This window comes from Mus pahari, chromosome 1, assembly GCF_900095145.1.
Source record: "Mus pahari chromosome 1, PAHARI_EIJ_v1.1, whole genome shotgun sequence".
Classification (NCBI taxonomy): Eukaryota; Metazoa; Chordata; class Mammalia; order Rodentia; family Muridae; genus Mus; species Mus pahari.
Genome location: NC_034590.1, coordinates 111,353,050 through 111,365,166, shown reverse-complemented (window position 1 = coordinate 111,365,166; position 12,117 = coordinate 111,353,050). Strand labels below are relative to the sequence as shown.

The following is a 12,117-nucleotide window of genomic DNA, read 5'->3' as shown; positions in this document are numbered from 1 at the left end:
GTGGATGGCTCCTCTGGAAGATGTGATTCTAGGAATAACCTCATGAATAGCCTCTTTCCATGAGAGGCTGCCCAGGTGGTCATCTGGGTTGGGTTTGCAAAGGTGTCTGCTTTGGGTGTCTTGTGTTCCCATTCCCTTTTTAAAAAGTAGTGGTCATGAATGCTGTGTACTTAAGGACACTCTGAACAACACTTCATTTCTCTTGTTTGCTTAGAGTGTCCCTTAGGAGTTCATGCAAGCATTGCCAAGCTGGCCAGCAGTGAGCAGGGTGAGGCCAGTGGTGTATTGCACAAGAGCCCTGTTGACTGGGAACAGTTGGGTGGTACTCCTGTGTTTTCCTATAAAGGTGTGCCTGAGCATAGTGTGAGGCTAGTGGTTAATATCCTTAGCGGGTCTTTAGTCTAGCTGTTGGCTGGTGCTACCATACTCTGTACCTGCTCAGCAAGGCATCTTCCCAAGCTGCCTCCAGAACTTGCTATCATTGTTGTTTGTCATATGACAGTTGAGAGTGTGCTTACTTGCAAGACTTCCTCTCATCTGGTATAGCAAGGTATTGAAGGCCAGCTCGGTGGGGAACTCCCATAACAGTGGTCCTGGTAGCCCAACATTTCCTGTATCTTCTTTGCATTGGCTATGGAAACAGAAACACTCAAACCCCACTTCCTGTGTTTGTGTAGATATGCTGTACAACCTGAAGTCCTTCAGCTTAAAGGGTTGGCAGGGTGGGCAGACCCATATCCTAGTGGGCACCATTTGCTCTCTGTTGCTCTGCTGTGTAACTAAAAATGCTGGGGTGAGGTGGTTAGGCATTTCCTGCTAGGGATTTTAGTGCATCCTGCCGTTGTGGGCTGGTCTGGCAGAAGAAGGTATGAGCTGCTCCTGCCTGCCTTGCCAGAAGTTCCTCCCGCCCTGTGCCTACCTCCTGTTTGTTTTTCTTCTGCACAGGATTTCTCAGCTGGGGCACACCCGCTGGTGCTCACTGTAGCTCCATGGGATGGTGCCTGGAACACGGAAGTAAAAACAATTGGAATAAAAACAAAAGGTTAAAGAGAGGAGGAAGAGGTTGTTCAACAGGGCATCAAAGCCACATGTGGCCCATGGCCTCTCCACTTGGCATTATCAGTGTCTGTGCCATGGACCATGACCATACCTACTGGTTTTCTTCTCTTTGAAGGTTCCCTTTGCCAGAAAGCATGCAATCTGGCTTGCAGTTTTCATCCAGTTGGTCTTATAATCCTTAGTGGGCACATCTGTGACGGGGTTATGGGGCCATTTTATAGTTAAGTCCATAAAGTTAGGTTGTATCCTGCTTTGAGCAGCAGTGATTTTGGCTGAAGTGTTTCACTGTTGTGGAATGTCAGGACAGCATGGGTGCTCACTTTTGTTTTTGAGTTTGCGCCTATAGGTTATGGATGGTTGACAGATTAAAAGGAAGACCTGACTTCTCTGCCTTTTGCCTGTGGCCTTCTCAGGGTCAGGCACTTTCTCTTGGTTGCCTTTTCGCAGCACTTCTTTCCTTAATGCCTCGACCCTTTAATACAGTTCCTCATGTTATAGTAACCCCCAACTATAAAATTATTTTTGTTGCTACTTTATAACTAATTTTTGCTATTGTTATGAATTGTAATGTAAATAATTGTGTTTTCTGCTGGTGACCCCTGTGAAACTGCTGAGCTAGCAGAAGGGATACAGTCTTAGGAGCCTTTAAAGGGTTTGAATGACAGTGTCTGTGCTGAATGTCCCAGCTCTCACCTTGTGGGGCTGTGTCTTGGTCTTTGAAAAGGCCTGACAGTGCCAAGTGGCCCCAAGGAAGTGATGTCTGAGGCTGAGGCTGGCCTTGGGAATAAGTCCAGGAATGTAAAATTAAGATAGGGTATGACACACAGCTTGGCTTGTCTGCATGGGACCTTGCCATATGAAGTCCTGGCCAGGTCCCCAGGCCTGTCTCAGGGTCCTCTGCAGAGCATCTGTAAGCCAGTGGAGCTACTGTGCCACACAGCATGCTTGCCTTTCTCCTCCTTATCCTGTTCTTTTGATGCCATATGTGACAAGGCAGTTTGTGAGAGTTCTCATGTTGTGAGAAAGTGTGAGCCAGAGACTGTGATGGAATCAAGGAGCTGCCAAAGGTGGGTGCTATATGAACAGAGGTAAGTGGCTTGCCTTTTGTGGCCACTCTCTGCTGCTTAGGGGGACAATAAAGAAATGAAGGCATGGTGGATATGGGACAGGAAAGTTGTTTTAGTAAAGATCCTGGGGTTTGAGAAGGTGCTATGAAGATGACTGGACTTGGGCTGACATGATGGACATCTTCACAGAAGGGCTGCCTGTGTTATGTTTCCTAGGCTACCATATACTTGTTCAATATTATACAGTCAAGTACATTCTGTTATTTATTACTTTTATTCTTTTTTATTTTGATGAATGGCTTGCCACAAATTTAGCTAGTGGAAATACTTTTGAATTTGCTCTTTACCCCTTGAATGGGAAAGGAATTGGGAGAAGTGGCTGGAAGATGGGGGATCTGAATTTCACTCTAGGGAGGTAGTTCTCAACCCATGGGTTGAAATCCCTTTGGGAGGTCAAACAACTCTTTCTCAGGGGTTGCACATCAGATATTTATATTACGATCCATAACTAGCAAAATTATAGTTATGAAGTAACAATGGAAGTAACTTCATGGCTTGGGTCACAACATAAGGAACTGTATTAAAAGGTTATAACATTAGGAAGGCTGAAGACCCCTGTGCTAGGGGGTTGACTCATGATTTGACAACTGTCTTCTGAGTATTGTGGCTTAAAACAAGTTTGTGTGTGTGTGTGTGTGTGTGTGTGTGTGTGTGTGTGTGTGTGTGNGNGNGAGAGAGAGAGAGAGAGAGAGAGAGAGAGAGAGAGAGAGAGAGATCGAGCACAGGTAACAAGCCCCCCCCCCTTTGGTTTTAAGAGTCAAAGTCTTGCTTCAACCTTCCCCAGGATCTGTCTTTGAGTAGTGGAATTGAAAGTGTCTGAGACCATGCCTGGTTTTATAACCAAGTTTTTTTTGGGGTAGGGGCAGGGGCAGGGGCAGGAACAAAACAAAATAGAAAATATAATAAACTAACAAAACCCCTATAATGTTTCATTGGAGTTACTATGAACTTACAGTTATGTACAGATGTTCCTCAGTATACTGAGGGGAGTGGTCCCAGGACCAATCCTCAAGTACCAAGTGCTCAGATGCTCCCTTATGTAAGTGACATGTTTATATGGAACATAGCCACCCTCCTATGTACTGCAGATCATCTCTATACTTTCTTCTAGCATATGACAGGTCCAGCTGTTGTGTGAATAGTTGCAAATTTGTATTTTTTAGAGAACAATAACAATGTCTGCCACCAGCTTAACCCAGACACTATGTTTCGTTTATTGGTTGGTCAGTTGATCTAAAACAGGGCTGGTCTACAACATGCTACCCCCTCTTGAGTGCTAAAATTATAGGTATATACCACCACACATGGTTTATACCCTACTGGGGGATGACAGAAAATTTCATGCATGCTAGACAAGTGTTGTACCAACCAAGTCACATCTGCAACCCCAGAGATATACTTTTAAAAATATTTATTATTATTAATGGCGTGTCTGTGTGTCTCTGTGTGTGTTTTTGTGTCTGTGTGTACATGGATGTAGGTGCTCACAACGGCTATAGGAGTTAAATCTCCCCAAAGCTATAATTATAGTAGGCTGTGAAGCACTAGATGTGGGTGCTGGAAATCAAACTTCTGTCCTCTACAAGAACAGTTTGTATTCTTTTTTTTTTTTTTAAACATTTATTTATTTATTACATATAAGTACACTGTAGCTGTCTTCAGACACACCAGAAGAGGGTGTCAGATCTCATTACAGATGGTTGTGAGCCACCATGTGGTTGCTGGAATTTGAACTCAGGACCTCTGGAAGATCAGTCAGTGCTCTTAACCATTGAGCTACCTCTCCAGCCCCAACAGTTTGTATTCTTGATTGCTGAGCCCCTTTCTATCTTTCTAGCCCCTTCCAGATACAATTTTAAAAAAATTTTTGGACCCTTGTTAGGTGAATCATGGATCCCACTGATCATTGTATCATTTCATGGCTATGCTTTTAGACTTTGCTTGTATATGAGGAACATTATGGGTTGACCTTGATTATTCTGGTACTTGGATAAAACCAATGGCAAGAAAAGTCCTATCCAGAGCTCTCCTTTATTCTTTCCATGATGCTTTTGCCACATTTTGAAGCAGTGTTGGTTCTCAGCAAAGAGCATAGTTGTCTATTCATTGTGCTCACTGTTTCTGCACACAGCTGTGACAGGGACACTCAGCAAGGGTATATGTATATCTTATGGCAGTTCCTGGGGCAAGTGGGAATCTGACTCTGCATCTTTGACTGTGATCATGCCTCAGCAGCCCCAGATGGGGCAATGATGTGGGGGCTGCTCATCTCTTGCTGCTGCTTGTTGCCCCCGAACCTTTGTGCTTTAGACAAAAGTTTTTTGTTTGTTTGTTTTGTTTTTTCACCTAACCTGTCCTAGTTCTTCCAGGTTACCAGTGCTGCCTCCATTGGTGGCTATTCTGGGAGGCCCAAGAGGATCTTGCTTTCTTGAGTGTCTTAATATTGGTTGTCTACCAGAGCATGTTTCCCCAATATAGCCTTTCTTTTTATGAAGTTTTTTTCTCCTTGGCCTACAGCATTCTCAAACTTTTTGCTCCTAGGACCTCTTTACACTCCAAGTTTTAACTGTATTTGTGTTACTTGTAAGTATCAATATTTACCATTTTAGATGTTAAACAGAAATATCTTTCACCATTTAAAAAGAACAAGGACTAAATATAGTTTAGCATAAATAGCATCTTTAAATTGAAAAATACCTGTTTTTTCAAGTGGAAAAGCTGACAAGAACAGCCTTGCTTTTTGCTAGTCCTGGAGCTGGGTTCCAGGGTGGCTTTGTATTGGTTCTGCTGGGATTTGGCCTTTACAAAGGTATGCAGAGCTTCATTGAACACTAATAGGCTAAGGGTAAGCAAGGGATTTTTGGTCAACCTGTGGGTCTGGACCCTACTCTGAGCTCTAGCTCAGGAGTTCTCCTCCCTAGGGGAAGTGGAGGGAAGGGGAGAGCTGTTCTTGTCAGCTTCTGTTGGTCAGCATCACAGCTGCTTGGATAAGTGGGAAGGACTGGGAGGAAAAGCTGGTCTCTGGATGAAGTGAGATTATTGTTGGTCATGTTAGCCCTTGGTTCTATTCCTAATAGGAAGCTGGGCAGAAGGGTAAGACACTAAACATTACCAGGGAGACATTTCTTTTCTTAGCAGGTGGGTGGAGTTCTGTGGCAGTGTAGCTTCAAGTTGACCTCCAGACAGGGTGAGATAGACTTCTACCTATATCCTGCTACTGAATTCCATCCCTAAGTGATTATTACCTTCGGTTTGTGCCTGCAGTTGCAGTCTGTAGGGTCACTTCTGCTGTAAACAATGGAGAGCTACTGAGGCCTGACACCTCACTACTGGGATAGAATGAATAGACTTTCATACTAGTTTGTCCTCAGTAGTGTGACTAGGTTTACTCTTTTTTTTTTTTTTTTTTTTTTTTTTAAAATTTTATTCCTGGAAAATTTTAGAAATAATTACACTGTATTATCATTTTGTCCACACCTCCAGGCTGGCCTCGAACTCAGAAATCCGCCTGCCTCTGCCTCCCGAGTGCTGGGATTAAAGGCCTGCGCCACCAGGCCCGGCGCAGGTTTACTCTTTTTACTGTGTCTTTTTTCTATAACCTTGTGAACTGTCTTTGTGCCATCACAAGATGTGATGGACCCTAATACTCAAGGGCCAGTGCTCTTGGTAGCTAGCAAGGGAAAACATACAAGCAGCCATGTTGACCAGAGAATGGAAGTCTGCTCTGTCCCTAGCCTGCCTGTGCTGGGCTTTGCTTTTTATCAAAATGATTATTTCTTAGTAAAATGTTTAGCTTTTTTGTTTAGTTTTGTTTATTTTTGAAACAGGGTTTCTTTGTGTAGTCTTGGCTGTCCTGGAGCTAGCTGTGTAGACCAGGGTGACCTCGAACTCACAGAGATCCACCTGCTTCTGCCTCTCCTGTGCTGGGATTAAAGGCATGTGCCACCACCTTCTGGTGTTTAACAATTTTTAAATGATTATTTCTTATTCTACATGTATGAGTATTTTCCCTCCCTCTTTTCTTCTCCTCTCTAGTTTCCCTCAAGGTTCCTGTGACCGCAATACCAGGGCAGAGGAGTGAGGTCATGAGTAGCTACTGTGCCCACTGCTCTTCGGTTTACACTCTAAAAGGAGATAACTGATATTATGATATGACCATATGCCAGATGGAGGTGCTACTGGAGCCACAGGCCTCCTCAAGATTGAGCCCATCTCAGGGACTCCTTCCCTTGTGCATTTCACATGAAGCCTTCATTGGGGAAAGCCCTACATCTTGAGGTATAGTGGGACTGTGTTGGACTGCCAGCAGTATAAATAATGACATAGAGACTGCTAATAAAGTTTAAAGCTTAGGCTTTTTGCTTGGGCAGTCTCCCAGCTAGCTCATCTAACTTAACCCCACTATCTAGCCTACAACCTCTAATGTGGCTATCTTTCTCTGTTCCCTTGTTGTCTGTCTATGTCTGTTCCTTTCCTTGTCAGCTCCCTTAATCTCCCTCTTTTCCCTGTGTCCCCTTTGCCCAGAAGTTCTGCTTCCTACTTCCTGCCTAGCTATTGGTCATCAGCTCTTTAGTACAACCAATCAGCAGCGAGATAATCTCTGATACAATTCTAGAACCTTTAGGCAGGTGAGGCAGGACGAATATTTACAAAATAGAAAACCCAGGTTGAGCAATGGAAATGACAATACCAGAATCCTGCTGTTCTCTCTGCTGGTACAGAATTAACAATTGAAAATACAGAGACACACCTTCATACAAAGTTTAAAAAAAATGTTATCCCAACTGTGAGGTTATTTCTTAGTATCTGGAGGGAATGAAGAGGGATAATTACCACCTTCTTTCACGCTGACTTTATTCCTGGATCTTTGTCTTACTAGCCACTGTGCTGTGAGGACAGTGAACGCATGAGCCTGATTGAGGCTCCAAACCTTGCCCCTTGTACTTACTCTAGAACAGCATTCTCACCCTGTGGGTTGCGACCCCCTTGGGGGTCAAATGACCCTTTCACAGAGGTTACCTAAGACCATTGGAAGACACAGATATTTACATTATGATTCATAACAATGGCAAAATTATAGTTAGGAAGTAGCAATGAAAATAATTTTATGTTTGAGGTCACCATGACATGAGTATCTATATTAAAGGTTGCAGCATTAGGAAGGTTGAGAGAGCCACTGCTCTAGAATGAGAAGTGAGCAGAGCCCTACTGCTGTAGAAGGCAATAACATGTTGTATGTAGCCTGAGCAGCCAGTCCCACTGTGTTTGCAGAAAGGGTAGAGACTGGAGAGACATCGTGTTAGATTTGGTAGGCGGGTCTGATACCTCAGGCTGATGCTTTGACTCTGTCAAGCAGGTGTTCTGTAGGAACCAGGGTATCTGAGGAAGGCTTAGTGGATGGAGGTTTTGCTTCAGCCTGTGTAGCTTGAGGGCTTTCTGCATTGAGTAGCCCCTGTCCCAAATGAAAGGACTGAAGCATGGTTAGAACCACTTAAAGCATCAGTTGTATTTTGGCTTCTGAACTCAGTTAGCTCTCTAAATGCCTCACATTCTTCTTCAGGCTCCTCAGAAGCTCGGAGTCAAGGAAAGCCAGCAGAGAGTGACCCATCTAGGAGGTAGGAGGAGCCTGTGATTACCATCCAGTTCTAGGTAGTCAGGAACTAGAAGCATCTAAAGCACATAGACCACCTGGTTGGGCTGTCCCCTCTCTTTGTTGTCCTGAGGTGCTGAGGGAGGCAGGTGAGAGAGGATTCCCAGTCCTACAGCTAGTGCCTCAGGAGGACTCAGGGCTTCTATCAGCAAGGGTGCTGCCAGCCAGTGACTGTCAGTGAGTGAGATGGGCATGTAGTCTGAAGCCACTATTTAACTCCAGTGCTGTATAGGTGGGATGGGGTCTATTTCTGGCCTGATTTAGTACCTACTCTGTGGGGCTTAGCCTTGCAGATTTGTGACCTGAAGCAGAGATCCTCTGATTTCCATATGGCTCCACTCAAGTGTCACACCTCCCCCCCCCCCCTAGGGCTTTGATAAGGCTAATACCCTGAAAGATATGTGCTGTGGTTGCTCATTTAAGAAGAGTTCCTGAGTCCCCATCCTTGGTCTGGTTACTCAGCACTTCCTACATATCCTGCTGCCTGGCACCTTGTAATTGGCAGAGTGGTATTGCTGAAGGAGGGAAGAACCTGTGACAATAGACCAGGGCAAGCACCTGACACCTCGAGACACTATACTTCCACTTAGTGACTGTATCTAGCCAGGTTTCTTTGAGAGCTGCTCACCTTAGTCATGGGCCTGCACATGATATAAGCTTTGCTGGCAGCAGACTCCACACGAACTTACCAATGAGTAGAATCTGTGTATGAGGGACCAGTGGCCTTACAGGGAGGGTAGGATGGGGGTACATAAGAAATTATCGTTGAGCTGGACCTGTTATAGCAGGGTAGAGGACACACCACACATGGCAGACAGCCAGATACTCCCTGTGCTCTGGTGTCACTGAGTGGGTGGGCTGAGATGGGAGGGGTCAAACCATAATCTTGGCTCTTGGCTCTAACTTGTGGTCTCTGACCTGCTTTTCTCCTGAAAATGAGTGAATCATTATCCTTTCTTTACTGAAGGTAGAGACAACTCAGTCCTTGCAGTGGCACCCCACATAGTGTCTAGAATCTGGGAAGCCAGTAGAGAAAGTTAGGTTGCCATTTTGCCGTGTTGTATTGATGGTGTTTAAGACAAAGAAGAAAGGGTATAAGGGCACTGGATCCTGCTGCTGTGTTAACACAGAGGAAGAAGAGTCAGATCTAAGAGCCCAGAGGGCACTGCCAGTCCTGGGTAAAAATGGGGTCAGGTCTGGCCAATGGGAAAGATGTAATTTAGGCACACATTTCCTTGTAAATGTGAGCTTCTCTGTCCTCATGAGCTGTTCCCTGGTGTTCCATGGTGCTGCCTTGGGGTTTTGATGAGGCTGGGCCTGGTGGGTGTTCACAATGAATATTGTTTCTTTGCCCACCTCTGAAGTTGTATCACTTATGGGAACTGGGTACATGGGAATGTTTAGAATCCTCTGTTGTATTCACAGTCCTGTCTGTCCAGAACTTATGGAATTCTGATGAGTGTGCTTTGAAGCCTTGCATGAGATGTCATGGGAGAGGGAACAGGTTTCCTGCTCGTGTGGAACTTGGTATTATGTGTCTATTGTAGAAGGATGAATCACAGCAAAAACCAGAAAACAAAAGTTAATTATCCCATCACTCAGATGGTTCAAACTGTCACACTCTGTCCCCCTTTCTGTGCTGGACATTTAGGATGTTTCCAGACCAGATTGTGCCTTTAAAGGTCCAGTCTGCTATACCCGATGCTTTAATGGAATTCTTGAGTAGCTGCTGGCATATTCCACAGTGGTTCTGGCCCATGCTTATCCCACCTTTCCTGGTAGCATTAAGCAGAACAGTGTCATTGCATGGCACCGGGACCATGTGATTTTCTTTTGTGATTGTCTGCTTTGCCTACTCTACCTTGATTGGTTTTGTCTTCATTTGATGGGCATTGAGTTCTCTGTATGGATGAAGATCTGAGTATTAGGATTTCGCCTTGAGTAGGTTCCTAGAGACAAGTAAAAGCCAAGGCAGACGCTGTGAGGCATGATAGGGCCAAAGCATCTCTGTTACTCTGAGCTGCAGTGAAGTAGAGGTTCTAGACCAGAGGGCAGAGTTGCATGGGCCAGGCAATGGTGGCTGGAGGGATTAGGGGTGGCAGAGATAGGCCATGGCATACCAGGCATCTGTTGGGTTTTGTGCCTGCCCTTTTCTTTGCTGACCTTTGAGGGATGCTCTTGTGTTTATTGTACCTTACCCCCTTTACAGCCTGATCCTCTCCCTCCAACTTAGTTCCTTAGTTAGGAGTTCTGGACTCATTGACTCTTAGCACCACATTGCTGAGGCTGCAGGGAGTTTTGAGAAAGCACTGGGTACAGGACATTGTGGAAGGCATATAGCAATTCCTCAAATTGTCTTTCAGGAAACACTTGCCAACTGAAATGACCAGGTGCGTGTTGGAGGCCATGGATAAATCTATGAAGTTTAGTAGACAGTGGTAGGGCTCTGAGCCATTCTGAATGACAACTAAGGTTGATTCTAACCAATGGCTCCTACTCCCTGACTTCTGTCACCTGTTTTGCTTACCTGATATTTACTCCCATCCTGAGGCAGGGTTATCTCTTTCTAGTCTTTTGTCCCTGTCCTCTTAGCTACTGGAGGTGATAGTGGAACAGTAGAAGGGACAAGAGACCTTCAGGGCCTTGGATGGCATACAAACATCCTCCTGTTTGTCTTTTTGTGCTTATGGGGTAGAGATGGAAATATAGGCCAGGGCATTCACCCAGTGGTCTTCCAGAAATATCTACTTCTTGCCATAGATTTTTGGGCATTTATCACTTAGTGATTTTTCCTTCTATGCCCTGGGTAAACAGCATGGTGGCCCAGGTCTTAGGGTCTTCTGAATTGGCTGCTTTCTGGCAGCCTCTCCATACCTGGCATAGGACTCATACTAGCTCTGTCTCATAAAGGTAACATCTCTCCCTCTGTAACAGCAATATTGTTTGTGATGATGTCCTTTCCTTACGTTATCCTTGCCTTGATAACATGTCTTCTACATACTTGTTTTGTCTTTTCTCTGGTCTTTTACTTCTTCCTCACTCAGGAAGACCGGGAGTTGTGCTAGTCGAGACTCTGCCTGCCTTCCTTCTCCCTTTGATGATAAGCAGTGGGGCTGTATTGAGTTATAAGCAGGAGACTTGTTTTCTTTTATGCCTTGGAAATGCAATAACACTAATGGCAACATCTCCTTATCCATCACTGGAGGCTGGGGCCTTTCTGGAAATGGTACTGTCAGTAGGAAGGTCACAAAATCCTTATCTTCCAATACATTTTGCTGTGAGGGTGTCTTCTGTCTTGGTCGAAGTGGTGCTTGGGACCTTGAGTTCTGCTGTACTCCAGGCATGAGTTCTCTGTGTGGTCAGGGTGTTAGTACTGAGTATTAGGATTTAGTCATAAGTCTGCATAGTTCAAATCACCCTCAGCACCAATGCCTTCAACATTCCTGCTAGAATGGCCCATTAAGCCCCACTTAAAGCATTCCAAAGTCCCCAAACCCACATTTCTCCAAACAAAAGCATTGTCAGGACTATCACAACAATACCCAACCCTGAGTCCCAGCTTCTATCTTAGAGTTTTACTGCTGTGAACAGACAGCATGACNANNGCAATTCTTATAAAGGACAACATTTAATTGGGGCTGGCTTACAGATTCAGAGGTTTAAGAGGTTCAGTACATTATCATCAATGCAGGAGCATGGCAGTGTCCAGACAGGCACGGCTGGGATGAGCTGAGAATTCTACATCTTGATCTGAAGGCTGCTAGGAGAAGACTGTCTCTAGGAAGCTAGGCGGAGGGTCTCTAAACCCACCCCCACAGTGACATGTTTTCTCTGGGACTGGAATTAGAGATATTTATGAGCCACCATGTGGGTGCTGGGAATTGAACCAGAGTCCTCTGGAAGAACAGCTGGTGCTTTTAACTGCTGAACCATCTCCCCAGTCTCCGAGTTGATTCTCTTTTTAAATTACCCTTCTTCCTAAGCCCTATTAATTTTTGGAGTTTTGCACTTCCCTGTCTTTTTTTCAGCCACCTGCCCATGTATCCTGAACCTTCAAGGGTCAGATATCTACCTCCCTGTGGCTTCTGACACAGGAGAGCACACTCAGGCACTATTACATCCTGGAAATTGGAATAGATGTTTTAAAAACCTATGGGTGAATTGAGTGTAATGATACACATCTTTGGGAGGCAGAGGCAGAGGCAGAGGCAGAGGCAGAGGCAGAGGCAGAGGCAGAGGCAGAGGCAGAGGCAGAGGCAGAGGCAGAGGCAGAGGCAGAGG

General features: G+C 45.0%; 1 protein-coding gene across 4 annotated transcripts in view; it reads left to right on the top strand.

Annotated features, from left to right (window-relative positions):
* The window catches only part of Mob2 (MOB kinase activator 2), a 48,977-nt gene that overhangs the window by 3,459 nt on the left and 33,401 nt on the right, over positions 1–12,117 (top strand). Inside the window, exon 1 of one of the 4 annotated variants that reach the window (XM_029541948.1) lies at positions 6,207–6,464. The exons of the other annotated variants lie outside the window; for them this stretch is intronic. The gene's annotated coding sequence lies outside the window, so the exon portion shown is untranslated. Of the gene's footprint in view, positions 1–6,206; positions 6,465–12,117 lie in introns of those variants that run through there. 4 annotated transcript variants of the gene reach the window in all.